A 21969-nucleotide genomic window follows, 5' to 3' on the forward strand; every position below is an offset into this window, starting at 1 on the left:
AGAGGAGGCATCACCCTGGCTCTGGTTGCTTTGCTATCCTTAATCCAGTCCTTAGAGCATGGAAAATCCCACATTCCCTCTTTGAATAACTTCTGTGGTGTACAGGCACATGGACTCTGATGCTGAGCACAGGAATATCAAGTTTGCGTGGTAACACATGAGAAAAATGAGAAGGAATTACTGATTTGTAATATGAGGATAAATCCTTGTGGGAAAAAAAAAAGAAAATCATAATGAATGAGTGTAATAGCAGAGAACCAGTGGGGTTGGGTTTTTTCCAACCTCAATTTCATCTTTGAGGGCAGGCTGTGTAGGGATACCACCCTGGTGATGCTATGGAGCACTTTGTGGGGAAAAGCTGGGGTGAGATGCAGGGGAGCGTTGCTGCTGCTGTGCCCCTGGCCTCACTGGGTCAGTGCTGCAAACCAGCAGGGACTCCTGTTTGTGCAGTCCTGTCCCTCTGGCAGCACTGCAACAGCCAAGTCAATCAAACCCCTGCCTGTCAAAGCCTCAGTCAAGCAGGAGATTATCTTGGTCACAAAGAATGTCCTGGGAACACACCCAGCCCAAGCTGGTGGAGGCACATCCCAGGGGGATGCCTGGGAGAGTTTGGGGTAAAATGTGTTTCCAGAATTAAATGTTTCATTTTATTTACTTCACATTCCTGAGGAGTAATCTGAATTAGCCATGAAATGGCTTTGTTTCTAGAATGTTGATTATATTTCAGTGTAGGAATGGTTTTCATTTCCCACAGGAGTGTGACTTCACTGGTGTTGTGTCAAGCCCTTACATTGGTGGTAGGAGCAGCTCAGCTGGTCCAGGGGCTGCACAAGCCTGGCCTAACTCTTAATCTGTCCTGCAGCCTAAAACACATCTCTGGGGTCTGCACTAACTTGGCTGGAAAATATTTACACTACAGTGTTTGCAGGCATTCTCCTTCTGTGCTTACAGTTAATCGTGCAAGGAACAACTGGCAAAAATGGAGCAGCAGAAAGGCTGGGACGTGAAGAGCAAAAGCTTGAGATCAATTATCTGTGCTGTGTTTGGGGTCTCATGCTTGGCATATCACAAGAACACAAAATAAATTGGAATTTGTCTCTGTTCTGAGACCCCTGGGGAGCTGAGTGTCTGCGAGTGGCTGCTCTGATCTGATGCATCAGGGACTCTGCTGTGGGTTGTATTTTCACCCACAGTGGTGGAGACATAGAAGGAATTAATAATGCCTATTTTTGCTGCAACACTGCTCATCAGGAGTTCCCAGAGTGTTTTAGGAAGATTGGAATTACAGAATCATTAAGGTTGGAAAAGATTTCCAAGATCATCAGGTCCAACCTTTGGCCCAACAATACCATGTCACCAAAACCAGAGCACTGAGAGCCATCTCCTGTTGTTCATTGAACAAATCCAGGCATGGTGACTCCACCACTTCCAGTGCCTGACAATCCTTTCAGTGAAGAAATTCCTCCTAAAAATTGCTTCTGGCCTGGAGTTACTCACTTTGCTTGTCTTTCAAGGGCTGGTTGATTTGTGTAAGTTTGTCTGGGCTGGGAAACAAAGAGAAACCTTCCAAGATATTCCACCTTCCTCCCTCTCTCCACTATCAAAATGTCCAATAAAGTTTTTCATTAATCTCACGACTTCTTCAGAATGAGAGCAAATTTCTGTGGAAATGAAGCTGAAGGGAACAAACAGCATCTGCTGTGCAAATATTAAATGCAGGCAGGAGATGAATAGACTTATCTCCTTTATCATGATTAGCCGCATTTCGGCCTTGTAATTTTGGCCTATCACTCAAAAGAAGCTGTAATCAGGATGTAATACATCCTATTGGCAAATTACAGCCAGGCAGCTGCTGGAGGCAGCAGCTGAGCCCTTCAGCAATTTCAACTTGGTTTTATTACACCAGGGCAAGGCTCCAATGAGTAGGTTAGTGACATGATTTAAAAATAATAAGACTTGAATCTTGTCCCGCTGAAGAACGATGCTGGTTTTCGTGGGGAGAAGCGTTCTGCCAAAATCAGGACTCCAGGAGCTCTCAGGGGTGTCCTCAGCAGGGTGAGACTGTGAGAGCAAAGGAGCTGTGGTGAGATCAGCCCCGAGCAAAGGTGTGAACTCCTCACCGGGATTTCTGGGTTACTGCGAGCCAAGAACAGTTCCATGCGAGGAAAGTTCAATGAAATCTGGCTCAGACAAGATTTAAAGTGTGCTGCGGCAAAGTGTGAATTTTCAGCTCTCTTCTTGAATGTAGCACTGAAGGGGGTGTTACCATAACAAAGAGCACCAGAAGTGTATTTAACCTCAAATGTCAGTGTTTCAATTTTGCTGAGTTCCAAACCAAGATAAAACTAAAAGCTGTTACAATTCTTGAGAGTAACAATCCTGCAAAAATCCCTAAAGTTTTATGCAAAAAAATCCCAGTATTTTTTCAGGCAAGAACTATAACTCTTGGTCCTAAAACAGATTCTTATTACAAAGTCACAAATTATTCTGTGGGCTATTAGAAACACCTGGTAAGAGTAAGAGAAGCACTGTTCTCTTTTCTAGGTGCAAAGTGACTTTGTCTTTTTTTTTTGTGTTTTTTTTGCAGTGCCCATATCTACATGTCAAAATTCCCTGTACAATCCAGACCAGCAGCTGTTTTCTATATCCATGTGCTGGCTGTCCCCAGATACCATATTCTGTTTGAGAATTATTTGCCTTTTTTTCCCCTAACACTTTTAGTTCAGTTGGAATGACAGGGTTGATGAAAAACTTTTTGGGCTGAATCACAAAACTAGTTTTTAAGTCAGAAATCAGCACTTTCCTCCTCTTTTAAGCTGTTTTCCAGGAAGCATCTTGCATCTGGCTGTATCTTCCTTCTAAAAAACAAAGTTTTTGGACAATCCCACTTCTGGATTCTCACTTAATGTGAGAATATTATATTTGTTAATGTGGATACAGCTATGGAATCTCAGCTGTAATCTGTACAGAGCAGCCAATTTATCTCATATCAGAGCTGTAAATCAGACATGCTACAACATTTATTATCTTTATCTCCCTTATTTAAGACTCAAACCTGTCAGATGAAACCATAAATCTGCTCCTTGCATCAAGCCTCTTAATATTCCAGTTGATGTTTGTTTCCAAAAACTCTCTGCCAACGTTTCATTTTCCTCTCATACTGACACTTAATGCCTTAAGTGCTTGCAAAGATAAACACTGGCTTTAAGCAGCACAATCTCATGATCAGTTTAGCTGAGGATTATCACAGGGTGCACAGAGGAGTCAGGCATAAATTGAGCACTTTTTGCCCTGGCTGCTGATTTAATTGCAGTGAGTGGGGTGGAATATTCTGAGAATCACTGACCTGGGACGTAGAGGAGATTCAACTCACAATTTTACCCAATTAAACCCTGCTGGGGTGGGACACCAGGCTGTAACTGGGACCCAGGCTGGGGGTGAGGAGAGAAGATGAATTTTACTGGGGGCTGAACTGGTGTCTGGCAGGACAGACCAAGAACCAGTGGCAAAAGGCTGAAGACACATTGACTGCAACATCAAAGGAGACACAAACATTTTATAAAGAAAGGTGATTAACCTCTGGAAGAAATAAAACAATTGACTGATTCACCTTTTCACTGCAAGGCAAAGCAAGAGCTCTCTTAGCAGATACTTGAATGAAACACCAACAATTGGATTTAGCAAATGGGAAATACAATTGTCTGCAGTGCACAGATGATTAAATTTGATCTCAGCTCCCTTATGAACTTTAAGCATCTTCCCTGTCTCAGGTGCAATAACACAGGAGATGATTCAAAGTGCATTTTCACAGAGCTCAGATGCATTTTCAGTGGTGAGGCAGCTCTGCTCCAGGCTGGGCAAACAGCTGGAATAAAAATGTCTTAAATTGTTAGAGGGCTCCAAGGGCAAAACTCATCTCTCAGAGCCATGGGATTCCCAGCCTTAAACAAGGACACACAAGCCTTTGTTTGCTGTAGTGCTCTTTTTCCTTTCCAGCCTCATTCTGAATAGATTAAGTTGTTTGCAGCAGGGTTTATGGCTTATACCAAATGCTACTTTCAGCACAGCCAGAAAAGCTGGAGTCTTCCAGTGGAAAAAGTATTTTAGAACTGATGTTGTATTAAAATAAACCAGCACAAGCTCATCTCCTTAAATGTAAATCAGGCAAGAAACCAAGAAAGTTTGATTTTAGTGCATGTTGGACCAAAATGTAGAAAAGAGTCTGCAAGATGTGCTGGGAAAGAGCTGTGACAGATAAAACAAGGTATGGAACTGGTCAGCTCTGCCCTCCTGGCAGCCCAGACAAACAGCTCAGAACCTGCCTGCACATCACTGGGTGCCCCTCTCAGAACAGGAATAGAAATTTAAAGTATCTGAGCAAGAAATAACAAATCCTTCACTCAACAGAGGCACAAAGCAGAGCAGCCACTCCAGGGTCTGTAGAGCTGGTGAGGGGTTCTTGCTACACTCCTGCTCCAGACACCACAAATAGGACAAGGCAGGAGGGCACAGTGCTCAAAAACTGAAGTAAAAGCAGTGAAATGTTTGCTAAATTTTCTGACTTTTCCATTCAAGGCTTGAAAGTTGATCTCTGCAGAAAGAATGAGAGTTACTCACCCATCCCCTGGGCAGCACAGCAGGTGCTCACTGGTTACTCTGCATGGCAAATCCTGTGCAAAATGATAATGGACAAATGTCAAACTAAGCTCAGAAGGGTCCACTTAGGGCAACTGCCAATTAAATATTGCTCTGGTAATGGAAATATGCCTAATATCAGTGCACAGCTCTCAGCTTTCCATTCCACAAGGATATTTTTTGGTGAATTTAAAATCTGCTTGGTGGAGCAAGTCCCCATTCTGCTTTCACCAGCTTGCAAACACCCCACACAGGCCAAAATCCTCCTGGATTTTGGATTGGAAATGTAAATCTCAACAAAAAACAAAACAGCTTTCACAGCAAACTTCCCTTCCAGGCTTAGCTGCTCCCAAGGTTGCTCCTGGTGACACTCCCATGCCAGTCTGACATTTCTTTTTTTTATTTGCTTGAAACTTGTAAATCTGAGCTGCAAGAGTGATCCAGCAATAATCACAGTGCTCCTTTTTGCTGGCTTCAATATCTGAGCTGAGTGCAGCTCTGCCTGTAGCAGCAGGTTGTCAGAATCACCACTCAGTTACAAGTCTTCTCTAATATACACAAATAATTCTTCCAAATTCCCATTTTACTACATTATTTATACCAACAGATGTCAAGGCAAGAACACACTGGATTGCTTTCTGAAAACTGGCACTGATTTCAGTTTGGGAGTGCATTCTCCTAATGAAAACCACGTTAGAGGAGAGGATGTTTTCAAAGCCACTGGTTCTGGCATGTTAGATGTTGAAAATAAAGATATGCTTTTCTGTATCCTAAAAGAATTCCACAAAACTCACACATACTTGGGAAAACAAAAGATCTTTTTGTATGTGTCTGAATATTGACCCACTTCTGGAGCAAGAAATTCAAGCTAACAAAAAATCTGCAATGAGGACAGCTCATTTTGGGACTTTTTTACTGAGTAGATTCTTGAACCACTCATAGCAGTGATTTTTGAAATTCTTTGCTTTTGAAAGGTTCTTTGTGAGGGAAATGGGGTCTAGATGGAATCAGGGCTTTGGGAGCTGGAATAGAAAGAGAGTCCACTTTCTCATTAAACAGAGCACTTTTCATGTTCTAAGCATGACAGACCAACACAAATCATAGACAGACAAATCATACAAACCAAATACTGAAATTCAGGATTTGAACCCACAGGCAGATCTGCCCTTCCACTCTGTTCCAAGGGAAAGGAGGAAAAAACCATCCCCAGTTTGTGTTCACTCAACACTGAGGGGACAGAGAGCTCCCATTCAGCAGCCTGATGTGCGAGGCTGATTGGGGCATGAGATGGATTTGGGGTAAACCTCCATGGAACCCTGAAAATTCTCCTCCAGATTCTCCCAGGGACCTCTGGTATTTTCCAGGACAGAACTGGAGAGCTCCTGTCTGTCTCCTCACACACTCACACTAATTAATGTGCCTCTGCAAATTATTTCATGCAAGGAAATTACAGCCACATCTCCTCTGCTGGCATCATCTGCGATAAGCTCTGAAATTGTACCTCACTCTTTCCTTTCCTACAGAACAACAACCTTTTTACTCCTCCAGGCTTTCCTGTCCAGGTTATTTTTCAGCAGTTACAAATGTGGTGTGGTGAAAGCATCACCAAAGAAAATGTCTCATAAATTGTAACACGGTGCTGTGTTACCCTCTCACTCTTCCAGAGTGAAAGATGATTTCATTTCAGCAAAGAAGTGCAGAAGAAATGGCTAAAATCTTTTATTACAGGTCATCTGCTCCTTCTCTGTTCCTGTTGATTAAACAGAGAGGAAAGTAACAGACTCAGAACTGTGATTTTTTTTTTTAATTGTGCATTCATAGCTCTACGTTGGATTCAAGAACATGAATTATTACTGAGCTACATCTGTTGGAGAACAGTGTCCAGGTAAAATCAGCTTCTGCTGGCTCCTGTTCAGATGAAATCAATAGGCTTTTTGCCATCATTTTTATAGGCCCTGCTATTGCTGTAAAATGTAAGGGTAAAATATTTGGACAGGCAGACACATATGATGTGTCTGTGCAAACTGAAGCCAAAGCTTTTCAGCCTCCAGCAAATTGTGTTCTAAATTAAGTACAAAGAGGAAGGATAATTTGATTCAGAAATAACATTATCTTTCCTGCAGCTCCCCTCACACCAGAAGGTGCATTTGGTGTCACCATCATTAATAAAAGCCCAGAGAATCAAAGATTAATGGCAGTGCCACAGAGCTTCCGTGATATTCTGGCTAAAAACGAGCTGTGATTAATCTGGAGCACAGGCCAGGGATTCTGAACTGGTTTGAAAGCAGTGAGTGCAGAATGTGGGGATCTATTCAGTGGAAATGGTGTTTGCAAGGGCACCAGGCCAGGATGTACAAGACGGTGAGCTCAGGAAGGAATGATCCCTAAAAGGGAAGAAATGATCCCTAAAATGGAAAAAATGGTCCCTGAAAGGGAAGGAATGACACCTAAAAGGGAAGAAATGATCCCTAAAAGGGAAGAAATGGTCTCCCTGAAGGGGAAGGAATGATCCCTTAAAGGGAAGAAATGGTCCCTGAAAGGGAAGGAATGGTCCCTAAAAGGGAAGGAATGATCCCTAAAAGGGAAGAAATGGTCTCCTTGAAAGGGAAGGAATGATCCCTAAAAGGGAAGAAATGGTCCCTAAAAGGGAAGAAACGATCCCTAAAAATGACCCCTAAAAGATGTATTCTGCTCTGGCATTGGCAGCACATCACTGCAGTGTGGTTGCATTTTTGCCCCTCTTTTCTGTGTGACAGTTGTGGATTAACTTCAGGCTCAGCACTGCCAAAGGGCCATCCCCACGGGTGGGATTGCTCTGGAGCTGCAATCTCCTCTTTGATGCAGCTCCTGGAGCAGAATCCTACATGAGGAAGTGGTTTTTGAGGTTAACTGAAGAATGTAGAGTGATGATGGGTTTTGTTTTCTTCAGTCATCAAGGCTTGCCTGAGAAAGTCTTTAAAGAAATCAGTATTTTCTGTATTTGCTGGCAGCCCAGTGATAAAGGGCATGATGGCACAGGCTGGATCACCTTCCTGCTCAGCTTTTATTCCCTTTGGAGCAGAGGGGAGAGGCAGCTGAATTCAGAGGACACAATCAGAACCTCTAAATTAGCATTAAACATTTCTCTGGGTGCTTGTGATAATCTCTTTGGACACTGACATGGTCAGGGATCAGTTAGGGATCCCCAAGCTTGAAAACACGTGAAAATTAAAGTTCTCAACACAGTTCAACTCCTCATTCAGGAGCTGGTTCATACTTGGAGATGCCTCCACAAGCAATGTGTGTTTTCAGTGGAAGACCCAGCAATGGTTCCATGTGAGGCAGCCTGGCAAAGAAAGAAACTAAAAAAGAAAAACTGACCCCGAAAGCAAAGATGATAAAACAGAAGATGAAAAGAAAGTTGGTTTCAAAGATAAAATCTTTAGAAGGCTTTTGGAAACACAAGTGAGGAGAGGAGATTATTTGGAATTGACTGGAATATTTTTAGTGAGAAAATGAATTCAATAGCCACAATTCTCTGTGTCTCCAGCGCACTGGGACATTTCACATTAACCTTTATGAGCAGACATATATTTTCTCTCTTATTGAAGCATTTTCCCTCTTCTATTTTCAGAGCCCTCTGGAGTGCTCAGATAACGCCCCCCTGTAAGCCAATCCCAGCTGGAGACTATTTAATAGGACTCTTTTTAAGATAAAATATTTCTGCAAAGGTGGAAATAATGCTATACCTACAGTCCTTTTCAAAGGAAGCAGAACAAGAGAATTTTGCTGTGGAAAACCCCTTTTTGATCATTCCAGTGCCTGTCTCTCTCCTGCAGGACACAGCAGTGACAGAGCTATGTGATTTATGGTTATGGCAATCACTGAGGCTCATCTGGAGACCCCTGAATTTCATTATTCTGTTCCACACCATTCCCACTGACCCTGCAGTGTCCTTGTACCTGCTCTGACCCGTCTGAGGGTGCTGTCAACTTAATATGGTTGCTGAAGGACCTGAACAAGAGCTGGAGCCTGTGACAGCTCCTCTGCTTGCCCTCCTGCACCTCTCAAAGACAGGGTAAAGAACAGAGGGACCTGCTTTGTCTGCTCCAGTTTAACAGCAAATCCCCTCTTGGGGTCTCAATTTCTCCCCTCCTGAGTGGGCCTGAATGCAACATAAAATCCCATTCTGGTAGGGGCTTTAATTTCCTTCTGTACCATGGAGAGCTGTCCTTGTTCATGTAAGGCACTTGGGTAATTGAGCTGTTAATTTATTTGTCATGTTGATTTTGGGAATGTTCTCTCCAGCCTTCAGAATTTGTTTTCTTAAAAGCCAGGAAGGAACATTTTGACATTTTCCCTCAGCAGGTGTTTATTATTTCTGTCCTCTGAGTGTTCTGAGCATCCAGCTCCTGGAAACCAGGGCTGCTGGGCTCTCTGAGAGCTGCTTCTGCTGCTCCTCTCCCTCTTTACACCCAGGAGAAACCTCAGCCCACATCGGAGGAGCAATCTGGGCCAGCCAGGAAATCTTCAGCCTTTCATGGCCCTTCAGGGGCAGGAAAATCAACAAAGAGGAAAATGCTCAAGGTCTCATGTACTGTCCAACAGCCCAAAGTACCAGGAAACAGGAACTGGAAGTGTTTTCAGTTTATTCATCAGTCCTGCTCTCTCTGCCCCATGCACCCACAAGATAAAAGGACAAGAGACATATAATCTATATTGACTATATCTTCTATATTGACTACTTATTCTATATTGACTATATATTTTATATTGACTATTTATTCTATATTGAATATATATTCTATATTGACTATATATTTTATATTGACTACTTATTCTACATTGACTATACATTCTATATTGACTATATATTCTATATTGACTATATATTCTATATTGACTATTCTATTTTGAGTATGTTTCAAAAGATGAAAGCTTTAAACACAGCCAAAACTTTAAAAAATAGACATTGCTTAGAGGAAAAATAAAAATCCACAGAAAGTTGTGATGCTTACAACAAAACCAAATATTTTTTTTACACAACCAAACCATTTTGTGTTGATTTTATACATTGTTTGAATATATAAGAAATTTTGTCTTACCGCTGACATTTCTTTCCTTGTTAATTCTTCAAAGATTAATAATAACAAGTATTCTAAAAAATGTAAACTATTCAATTTATCTTTTTTTCTTCCCTGCTAAGCTGAATTGATGTATTCCCAGGAAAGGTTTTAGTTCTGCAAAATCAGCACATCCCACAGAATTTTTGTTCCATAGGGAAAATTTTTATCTACCTGCATCCGGTAATTGTTCTATTTTTCACCTCCAAAAGACTTCAGTTGGATAAGGTCAGCTTTCCTATTCTGGTTTTACATTCATTTTCAACAGGAAGCCATGTCTGTCAACAACTGAGTATTCTGCTAGCAATTAGAATCCCATCCAACATGGGACAGATTCTTCTAGCACGCTGCAAGAATGGCAAAAGGGCATTTTGGATGAATTAGAGGTATTAATATGGAAGTGTGTCACACACCAGGCATTGTTGATTTGCCATGACAATCTCCATGGAGATTTCTAAAATACTTATCCCTGGTTAATGTTTTCAATATTGGTCAGAGACTCATTCTACACCCCAAAATTTGGGGTTAATATGGGTATCCTGGGGGTTCAAAAGGAAGTACAATTAGCTTATATGCAATTTTCAGAGATTCACAGAATATCCTGAGTTGGAAAGGACCCACAGGGATCATCCAGTGCAGCTCCTGGCCCTGCACAGACATCCCCAAAATCCCCCCTGTGCATCCCTGGAGTGCTGTCCAACCTCTCCTGGAGCTCTGGCAGCCTTGGGGATGCTCCCATTTCCTGGGGAGCCTGGGCAGTGCCAGCACCCTCTGGGGAAAAACCTTTCCTGATATGCACCCTAAACCTGCCCTGGCACAGGTCTGGAGAGAAGAGATCAGTGTCTGCCCTTCCCCTTAGGAGGCAGCTGCAGACTGCAAGGAGATCCTGACCACCCCATTGTTTCTGTGATCTCCCTTCCCTTCCCTTCCCTTCCCTTCCCTTCCCTTCCCTTCCCTTCCCTTCCCTTCCCTTCCCTTCCCTTCCCTTCCCTTCCCTTCCCTTCCCTTCCCTTCCCTTCCCTTCCCTTCCCTTCCCTTCCCTTCCCTTCCCTTCCCTTCCCTTCCCTTCCCTTCCCTTCCCTTCCCTTCCCTTCCCTTCCCTTCCCTTCCCTTCCCTTCCCTTCCCTTCCCTTCCCTTCCCTTCCCTTCCCTGTAGATATTGATTATGACTATTTTACATGCTCAGCTGTCATTCTCTCTTTTTTTTTTTTTTTTCCTGCCTCTCTGATTTTGCTTTATTACCAGGAATCCATCCACTCCAGGAGTTCTGCTATTTTGACTGACTCTAAGAAATTAAACTACTGTCTTTCATTACACAGTTTAATTCTGTTTGCTTTTGGAAAGGTTTTAGGATAATCTGCCTGCTGACCTTGGCTTGAGCAGAACAAACCCCCCTGTGTGCTGCAGGGGGTCAGTGCTGTGGCATGGGAAAGCTCCTTTCCAGTGGGCAAAGCCTTGGGGCTGCACTGAGCTGTGTGCTCTGCACACAAACTGTGCAAGGAAACAATGAGCATTATCACTAATGAATTCATCTCCATTTCTTCCCTTTCAGCATGGATTATATTTAACAGCTATAAAGCCAAAACAGCTGTAGGTGAATAACAGCAGAGCTCAGAATGGACTCTGGCCCTAAAAATGTCACTGAAAGCCTTCAGATGTGCAAAGCTCCCTGCCCACTCTCCCTCAGGATGGCTGGCACAAACTGCTCCAGCTCCCTGGGCTCAGGATGGACTGAGCTCACTGTGAAATGACTTTCTGGGAAGCCTCTCCCTTGTTTATTGCAATTCCTTGTTTTCTGGAAGAGACTCTGGGATTGTTCTGGCTGTTCTGCATGTGACCTCAGACGTCTTAGTTGTGATTTCTCTAGCTGGGAGAGGATTTAGCAGCATGGTTCAGGGGCCAACAAAGAATGTTCCTAGTTAGTGTGAAATGTTCACTGGTGCCTGTGTCAGTCACAGTGCCCAGATGGAAATGGACAATGAAATTCATGACTCAAGAACACAACTCACAGAGAAAAAGTGTTGAAATAGTTAAGCAAACTCAAAAGAAAACTCAAGCAAATTTGCTATCAGGGATCCATCCTGTTTCCCAAAAGGAGCTCAGTCTGGAACTTCTAACAATGAATCTCCGGGATTTGCTGAGCTTCCTTGCTGGGACAAAGAATTTAAACTATTTCAGGCCTGACTTCAGGCATTTACTACCAGGGTGTGTTTGGCAGGGCCAGCTGAGGGAGCCTTGAGGGATGGCCTGGGGAGGGAAGCTCCCTGCTCCACCACAGCTGGAATGTTTCACAGCTGCTCTCTCTTTTGGGGATATCTCACTGGGCTCTTGAGTCTCTCTGAGCTTCAGGAAGAATGCAGTGATTTGCCCTTGGCAGCTTTGCTGACTTCCCTGATGGAAGGAGCAGGAGAAATGAGTGCCCTGATGTTCTCTGAGTCCCTGGTTCTGGGATCACTGCTAGCAGAGCTCTGAAATAATCAGAGCCAGCAATACCCTGTGGATGTGGATCAGCCATTGGGATCATGCTTCTGGTGAAATGCTGAGTGCAGGACACAGAATTCACTCTCACTTTTCCTGCCTAGAAGAGGACAGAGCATTTCTGATAGAGAAAAAAAGCTGGAGCAGTAGCTGCAGGAGATGCCTCATCAGGACAGAGACTTCTGGTCCAACATAAACTTCTCATTACTGTTTAATACATTCAAATAGGCAAGTTTGCTTGCTCTGGATCAGCGTGATGTGATTCTGTGTCATGACTTTTCTGAGCTGGCACAAGGAGCCCTTAAGCTGGATTTATTGTTTTGTTGAATCATGACCTCAGGGATTTGTGAGAGAAATGAACTGCAGCCAAGTGCTGGAGATTTTAAGGCAGTTTACAAGTGGAACCTGGGTCAGGCTGAAGTCAACAGCAAATCTCTGTATTCTTTTTTGGAACAAACCCATTTGATCTCTGAAATGTGAACTCTCTGTGAGAACATATGGACCAGGTTTGGTGTGGCTTGAATTTCTGGCCTGAGGCTTCAAGGAGAGGACATTCCTTCTGCCAGAATGACGGAGAGGCCATCCCACCTCCTGTGGGATGGGGGCTGGAGCAGGCTCACACCAGCACCCTGAGCATCCTCAGCTCTCCCTCCCCCTTCCCTGACAAAGGCACTCTGCAGGGTTTGTGCCCCACTGCTGCAGCTGATGCTCCCACAGCCACCCTGGTGCAAGCACGAGGCAGGAAACACTGAAATGATCCTTGGTTTGGAAAGGGATCTTTCATCCTCCTGTGGCTGCCATTGGTGTCCTTCCAGCCAGTGAGTAAGCAGTCAGAGCTGGGTAAAAGCCACTTCTCCCATCTCTCCCCCAGATTCCTTTCCAAGACATTTTGAAAGGCTCAAGATCCTTTCTACTGCAGTATGGAATGTTTTGGAAGATGAAATATAATGTGGCTTATATAAAACTGCAGGATGCAGAACACAACCCCATTCAGACACAACCAAAGCTTCCCTGAATATTGACATCCTTTGGAAATTTTCATTTTTTTCACCAAATTTTCAGAATCACTAAACCAGCTGAATTACTTTTTAATGTTACTTTGATTAAAATATTAATTTTCTTTCAAGCAATAAATGATCTTAGCCAGAAAATTATTTGCATTAGTTGAGCATATGGGTTGACTCAAAGACAAGTTAATTACAGAACACAGTGCAGAGAACCTTTGCCTGCATGAAGGAGACTGCTACAAAAAGGAAAAATGAAATAGGTGTTATCTCTTTTTAAATTAAATTGCCTGTTACAGGGGATGTACTTTATTCAACATGAAACAGTCTAGATGAAATGAGAAGGAAAAGGGAAAATGAGTTTGAGAAGGCATTAGGAGAAAAAGAAGAAAAAAACACCTAAATAAAGGCTGAAGGAGAGAATGAGGTTTTTTTTCTGTATTTTTCAAAAGGTCCCAAAGGAACTGAGGTGACACTGAGAGATGCAAGATGGAAGAGAACAGGACTGAACCCACATTCTGCTGGGTTAAGGGAATTTCTGCTGCAGTTGCTGCAGCTAAGTCAGGGCAGGGCTCTGATTTTCACCAGAAAAGCAAGTTCTTAACCCAAACAATTCCTCCCCATGCACCACAGACTCCCTGTAATTGTCCTTGGGAGCAGGACAAGGCCAAGGCCAAGCCTGACACACCAGGCTGAGCCTTGCTGTCAGCTCAGGATATCTTCATGCACAACATGTAATTTCAAAAGGCAGCTTGAAACACTGGGATGATACAATTCTGCTCTCAGTGATTCCTTCCAGATTATATATGTGGATATTAACTATGTAAATAAATTTATCATTCATGTAATAACTACATATGGTGATGAATATAAACATGGGAGTCATGCCAAAGGCCAGGGAGAGGCTGTGCTGAATTTCAGAACGAGACCTTCTGGTCCCATCTCAGGCTCTCTGATAAGATCAGAGAAGTCTTGGTGCACATTAGAGCTGCATGTTCCAGTATGAGACCATCCAGAACTGGGAAACACTTCCAGGATTGACTTCCAGGCTTGATTTCCAGGCTTGACACACTTCCAGGTGTGAAAATGGAATTCCCCCAGAGAAGAAAAGATGAAAAATGCAAGGTAACTTTTCCGCAGCCATGTGTGCAGTGCAGGTTTACAAAGAGCCCAGTGATTTTCAGGGTGATTCTCTTTAATCTCAGTGTACAATCCATCTCCACAAACCTACAGGATCTGAAATGCTTGGTGCATGAATTCAGATCAATATAATGAATACCAGGTTGTCATTCCTGACATTGCTTGTGCAGGACAGAAGATTATAACAACAAGTATGTTACCAAAAGCCTTGGATTTAATGAGTTGCTTGGGTACCTGCAATTTACTCTCTTATTGATCATTTCTCATTCAACCTTTTATTTATCCCATACCTGGAAAATGCACAGCACACGTACCAAACACCAGTTCACATTTATCTCCCTCCAAAAGCTTTGTTTAGTTTGATTGATTTTTGAATGTACCTTCAGGTCTGGGTCACACCAAGTGTGGCAATGACAGCCCTTTAGAGTCATTTCAGTATCTCATAAAAGGGGATTTAAATCCCTGCTTCTCACAGTACATCAGTTTTATTGTCTGTGTGAAAGGTTTGGACAGGGCAGGGAGCAGCCAGCCCTGCTCTAAAGCACTGTTTGATCATAGGTAAGGAAAGGAAACTGTTCCTGTAAATATCTGGAGATTTATGGAGGTGCAGTGGATGTGTTTTATGCAGTGAATCAGGACATGGTTCATGGCCAATCACAGACACAGCACTGTTAAAGCCTTTCCAATGAATTTCACACATTTGGATTGTCCTGTGTGTGGCAGGGAGAAAACCTGAACACTAATTTCCACGTTTTCATGGCTCTAAAAGATTAATATATAATCTTATAACCCAGGTTTTGGAAGATGACTGTAGATGCACTTTCCTACTTAAGCTCCACAAATCAAGAATGTCTTCATAATTAATTTTTTGGACAGAATAAACTGATTCATAGATGTCATTAAGGGCATAATTTAGTGAACCATCATTACAAGATAAAACCCAGCCTGGCACAGAAATATTTCCAATTTGAGTCTAGACTTTCCTGGGGTCTGTATTGGCAAGGCAGTGTGGGTATGGGTTTGGGGCAATATGGGGAAATTTCTGTGGGGAAGGGCAGGGCTGAGCTCTGCACCAGGGGGTTTTTATGGGCACCACTCAGGTGCAGTGGTACTGAGGCTTTCAAAAGGACCCTGACCTGTCGCCAAGAACAGAGGGAATTTTAGATGTGGAAAGTTTGAGGAGCATGTTATTTTTTAATTATTTTTTTTTAATCCATCTTGTTCTAAAGGAATCCTGAACATGAGCAGAATTCTGAACGCTCAGCATCTCAGGACTGTAACCTAAAGCAGGGACATCCCTCACCCAAACAGATGTTTAATATCAGAGAGTGGACTCACTAAAAATCTGTTCAAGAGCAGGTGACAAAAAGGGTTTTCCAAGCCAGTGTGTGTCCAGCTGGGATGTGCTGGCCAGGCAGAGCCAAAGCCAGTGATGCCAACCCGGTGCCAGTGCTGAGAGCAGTGCAGGGGGCTGGGGGGGATCTGCTGCCTGCCTTGTTCACGTGCTCCCCTCACTGCTCTCCTCTGCTCACCCAGCAGCTTTACACAATGCCTTTGGGGCTTTCGCATGTCTGAGCAGTGCCAGAGAAAAGCAGAACTGGGGAGGTCTTGTACAGCATCACAGTCAGAGCAGAGCACAGGAAACAGAGCACTTTAACCCTAATCTGACACATTATTAAATTCAAATAGGACAGGGAAAAAACATCCTGGTGAAAGGGGACCACGAGGAGCATTTTTCCCCACAGCTTACCAACCCTAAATTAGTATTCCGTGCTCTCTGAAGGAGGAATGCTTTTTTTGTGCTGTACTACTTCAAAATGGCCCTTCAGAAAGTGTTTCTCAGCCTGCAGGGAACAGCTGAAGGTCCTGAAAAAAGAGAGTGCATTCAAACCAGCACTTGGCACTTGCAAAGATTTTGGCTTTCTATGACCCCAGTCCTCCCATTCTTCTACAACTACTATCCAAAAAGAAATATTTTCATCCAGCTGGCCTCCCCTGTAACAAAATAAGCCAGAATCTTTGTGTTAATTTGCAAACTGGGCAGTTCTCTGGGTTTTGGGCACTCCCAGCTGTAATTTATTCCTTCATGTGACATTTATTCCCAGCACAGTGACACTGGCCAGGGCAATGTGGGCACTTGCCAAGAGAGCCATGAGCTCCTGCGCTGCTGGAAGGGCTCAAATGGCCACTGCAAGGGGCTGGAGGGAGAGGAGTTCTCTGCTCCTGCAGGGCCACCATCCTGCTGGCAATGGAGCCTGAGCCCTTTCCCCCAGGGATACCAGCTCAGCTCTTTGTGTAATTCTGTCTGTCTTTCTTCTGCCCCTTCACCAGACAAGGGACTCCACACCCAGGCCAAACTCACCAGAAACCTTGGATGGATACAAGTTCCAGCTCATTTCCACTGCTTTGATTTAGTTCAACATCAGGTCTTTAATTTGTCATAACCTTCAAGTTCTTTTACAAAATTAAAACATTTTCTTATCTGTTACTGATTATTTTCTTATGTTCCTTCCCTTGGAGATTAACTGAGATACTATCTGTAAGCACTTTGAAGATGTTAAAGTGCTTATTACTGTATTTGAAAAGTCAACAGAATCATAAAGTTACAGGGTAAAAATATGTATTAAAAAGGAATAAATCCCAGACACCACTCCTGACTCATCAACACAGCTGAATGCTGAGTCCTTCCGACCCTGGATCATGTTCTGCTCTTTATCCCACTGTCCAAATCCCTCTGACTGCCCAGGTGAGGAAAAAAAGGAGCATCATCTAATTCAAATTCCCAGTTTCATCCTAAAGAAATCCCCTGAGATCCAAAGCTTTTCTCTGAGCAGAAAGGGAATTTTACATCACCAGTTTCTGGCCTTGTGTACGTAGGCAGACAGCTCTGGTTTCACTACTTGAACATCCTGGGCTACAAATTACAGCCTGATTCAGATGCTGCCTCATATGTGGCTCATCTGTGCCTTCTGCCAGCCCAGGAATTGCTGGGAGTTGGGCAGGGCAGGGCTTGGAGCTTCAATTTAATCCCTTAGTGCCTGGCAGGGGATGCCCCGAGGGAATGGAAAGGAAGTGCAAAGTGCAGCCCTCCCAAATTCAGGGCAGGAAGAGTCACAAGGACACAGAGCACTGACAGATGGGCTTCCCTGTTCTGCAGCCCACAGTAATTGAAGAATTATTGTGCAATTAGTGGCAAGATAATACAGAGCAGAAAATGGATTCAGGTAGATGTTAACATCAGAGAGGGGATATTGAAGGTGGCACCACGATGTCACTTGGTTTGTGTCCCTTTATCTCCTAACAGAATCAATTCGAGGGAAAGGATTACACTCTGGAATGGGGGTTTTACCTTCACTCAGCAGTTTTTGCAGCCAGGCCTTTGAGGGCTCCTGTGATATGAATCCTCCATCACCTGCAACTGCAGTGACCTCCCTGTGTATTTTAAAAACTTATTTTCTTCTCAGAAGATTTCCTCTCTGCTTCTCCAGAGCTTCTCTTCACTCTTGCCATCTTGGAAAGGCTTCAGTCAAGCCCATGAGAGGCAGATTTGGTTTTCATTGCTCACATGTGATGTGCCTTGCTGACCTTTTGGTGCATCTGTTAACCCTGGTCACCGTGACACTTCAATTTCCCCAAAGAGAAAGGAGGAACAAAAAACCAAAGGGTTTCATCTGCAAAGCTTCCACCTCTGAACTCCATAAAACAATGTTTAAATTGAAGGAGTTAATAAGTGTCAGAAGCCTTTTTTAGACCTCAGAGAAGTGCAGAGAATACAGCAAAGGAACAGCAATGTCTGCAGAACTGTGATTCAGATTTCTTGTACCTTCTCTACAGAGCTCACAGAATTTTCTTGGGTATTAATTCTGTCCCTTGTGCTTTGTGCTTCTCTGACACTGAGCCAAGCCTGCTCAGCTAATGCTTTTACAACTCAAAGAACCTATTTTATCTCATTATTTTTCAGCCACTTGAAATTAGGGTTTGAAACTGCTCTTACAAAGAGCCATCTGAACTGATGAGAATGGGAAAAAATAGCTCAAGTGCCCATCAGAGAAATATCCTGACTGTCAGCTGCTTCTGGGGAAGAAACCTCTGCACTGAGCTACAAGAGGAAGCACCAAGAGCTCTTTAGCCCCCTTTTTGCTTCTAAACAGGAAATTGTGTGAGCATGGTTTGAGGAACAAAATGGGGAGAGCTGAGGTGTGAACTCTGCTAAACCCCAGAGGTGGTGGCACTGAGTCTGCATTTCAGCAGCTCAGAGAAAAATGCACAGAGGGGGCTTTTCATTGATCCCAACACAAGGATGGAACCAGCAAGTCAGCACCTTGTCTGTGTGCACCAAAGGGGAAAGAGCAGGAATGGTGTTGTGCCTAATTCTCCACCACTGGCAGGAATAAGGAAAGCACTCTGTGAATGTGCTGTCTCTATGGTAACTGTGCAACAGGGCTCTCACTGCATGGATCTGCTCACTGCTTTTTGCACTGCACAGGAAATAAATACCTGGACCCTCTGTGTGAACTCAGCATCTGTGGATTTTACTGACTTCTGAGCAGAAGATGTACAAAAAAAAAAAAAAAAAACAAAATTTTCTTATTTCAGATTTCAGTTTTGGAGCTAGACTACCAAAAACCCTAAAAATGAACCAGGTTTTTATCAGTGGGAAAACAATAAATGGGAGAGAAAAATTCCCTCCAGTGAAAAGGTCTTTTGTGGACAGGGGAAGAATTTTTCTTTTTTTTGTAGTGTGCATTAGAGCTGTGCCTCCTTTCTCTTTCATATGTTCACTGTGTCTCAAGCATGGGTTTAAGGAGGTGTAGATTTTGTTTCTCTGAATGATGATTTCTTCTGAGCATTACCCAAAGCCAGAGTACCTTTGCTTCCAGCTGGTCATATTCATATTTGAGTTTTCACTGAATCTTTTTGGAATAAGTGGGACTCACCTGGACTTGTGTAGATCTGGCCCCAAGGAAAAGTTTTGGATCTGCAGATATTTCAGCTCTTCAGCACCTCAGCTCTTTTTCCTGACACAAGAATGGTATTTCACATCCATTTCAGAGTGCAGAGGTGGAAGGAGAGGGTGATGGCAGAATCACAGATTAAAAGCAGTGATGCAGATGGACAAAATTCTCCTATCCCACACTCAGCAGTGGCTGCATCACTGCCCTTTTGACCATGCTTTAGTTACTTGCTTCAGTTTTCAGTTCCCTCTGGAGACAGAGCCTCTCCTCTTTCCCAGTTCCTCCCAGAAACTGTTCTATCCCAGGCTGCCCCAGTCATTTCACTCTGTGCTTACACAGAAAAAGGGGCTCAGCCCATCAGAGGAGCTCAGGGGAGGTCAGGGGTCTTCCACCTCTAATAACTTCCCAAGACTGAAACATGAAAGTAGCCCAAAAACAAGAGTGAAAAGGAGCCAAAAATGATTTTGCTAAGAAGCACTGAGTTCATGGCAGATTCATTAGCAAGGGGGTTTCCTACTTTTCTTTCCATTGAAATACAAGGAAATAAAAAAAAAAAAACAGTTAATCTGCTTAATTTACTCACATCCTGAAACCATTAATAAAACCGTTTGGGAAACCAGTTGAAAGTGATGCTGTAGTCTCTTTTTAATTCTTGTAACATCTCTGGAAAATATCACAGTGGGCTCTGCTCTGGGTTCAGGCACCCACAGAGTGGCTGCAGCAACACAGCACAGCAACACCAAGTCCTCCCTGAAATCCCAGGAATGCTTTATTCAACATCCTGAGCTGAAGCCTGCAATTATTCTTGTGCTTATCACCAAGAGTTTTACATGTATAATGTCCTTTTTTCGAGGAACTGGTGGCCTCAGCCGGCTCCAGCATTTATAACTCACGTTTTTGCTAGCAACAGAGGGAAGTTAATGCAATTTTAAAAGATTTTAGGTCAAGTTCATCCATGTTTAATGCACTGGGAAATAATCTAGCTCATTCTGCGCATCTCAATTTGTTTGACTGCTTAAAACAGCAACTGTGCCTGTGTCCAAGCAAAGAACAGGACTTACATAGTCAGATATACATAATTTGTGGATTTTACTGCACAATGAAAATGCAATGGCTTTGTGGCTGTGCCCTGATGCAAACCAAAGGGGTTTCACTGGGAATGGTGGAGCTCACTGTAGGTGTTACACTGGCAGGAGCCAGTGGGAATGCAGCATGGCTGGGCTGCTGAGGACTCTGGAATTTTGCCCGTTTCCTCTGAGCAGGGGCTTTGTGCTATTTCCTGATCCCAGTCCTTGTCCTTTCCACTGGTGCCTCCATCCTCACCCACTGACACTCCACCTTTCCACTTCCTGCTTTTCCATGCTCTGCCGACACATCCTTTCACAGCTTTGCTCTTCCTTCCAGCCCCCCTCCTACTTCCTGTCCCATCCTTCCTCAGATCTGGGGGTTTGACCCCAATTTCCCTCCTGCACACATTTCTTTGTTTCCTGAAATGTTGGTCTCACTTTGCTTTTTTCCTGTTCTTGTTTGGCTGGTGAAGGGAGCCTGTCCAGGAACATCCAGGAGCTCAGACCATGTGAAAAATGTGACAATGGTGAAAGCATCTTTTGCTTATCTGCCCCAAGCAAAACATGAGGATGAGTAAAATGATTTTGATAAAACCACAAACCAGATAAGTGACAGCAGTGAACAGAAGTATTTCACACTCAAAGCAGACTGAAATCAAGATGGGGAAGAAAGTCTGGTAAATTTAGCTAATGTTGACTCAGCTGATGTCCCCAGGGTGATCCACTAGATCTGCTTTACAGTTTCCTCAGGCTGCTCCCTCGTATTTGAGTATTTATAAAAAAAAAAATCTTTCAACCAACAAAAGAACCCAAACATCTGCCTCTTTCCCCCTCAGAAAAACTCCAGAGGGTTTATCTGCAAGTGCTCTTCAGCCTGTGCTCTGTGCTGAGCCTTCCTGCAGGAGATGTGGTTCCAGGAACCACTGATCTGCATCAGGTACTGCTGACCAGCTGGAGCTGGGAAGAACAAGCTGGGAATGCTCAGCTGAAATCCTCATTACTGAGTGTTTGGCAGAATTATGAGCATTCATTCTTTGAAGCCAGTGATAAATGCCAAGAAAAGCTGAATTTCTAGGACTGCCTGTTAAAGTGCCTCCAATGCCCACATCCTGGAGTGTGTATGCATGCCAAAATATCTGATTTAATTACTACATCTGATATATATCAACCAAAATATTTTTAAGTAGATGCTGTAAATTGTAAATGAAATACACGAAATCCTCTCCCGCTTTACTCCTACAAAAGGCTTTTAAAGTCTAAAAAGCTCCCAGAATGTCCCTCAGACAGGCTGTGAGTCCAGTGAGACACAGCTCACTCAGGTGAAACACAGAGTGCACCAAGCAGCAACTGCTTGTTAAGGATAGCAGCCCAAGAATAGCATCCATCTGAAACACCAAGGAGAATTTAGGTCAGGAGAACATAATTACCCAAGTTGGAGTTTGTCCAGGTTACCTGGATTACTGCTGCTATAAAAAGCAGAGTGGGACCATCAGTGAGTGATTAGGAGCTGTGTTTAGCAAGGCTTTGGAAGATCCTAATGTGAATTAGTGTTCCATTCCAACCAACTTTTGGGGTGAATTGTGCATCC

General features: G+C 43.5%; 1 long non-coding RNA gene across 1 annotated transcript in view; it reads right to left on the bottom strand.

The window, feature by feature from the left end:
- The window catches only part of LOC113460020 (uncharacterized), a 62905-nt gene that overhangs the window by 15069 nt on the left and 25867 nt on the right, over positions 1-21969 (bottom strand). Inside the window, exon 7 of the long non-coding RNA XR_012582382.1 lies at positions 4618-4670. This is a non-coding gene — a long non-coding RNA (uncharacterized LOC113460020). The remainder of the gene's footprint in view (positions 1-4617; positions 4671-21969) is intronic.

This window comes from Zonotrichia albicollis, chromosome 13, assembly GCF_047830755.1.
Source record: "Zonotrichia albicollis isolate bZonAlb1 chromosome 13, bZonAlb1.hap1, whole genome shotgun sequence".
Taxonomy (NCBI): domain Eukaryota; kingdom Metazoa; phylum Chordata; class Aves; order Passeriformes; family Passerellidae; genus Zonotrichia; species Zonotrichia albicollis.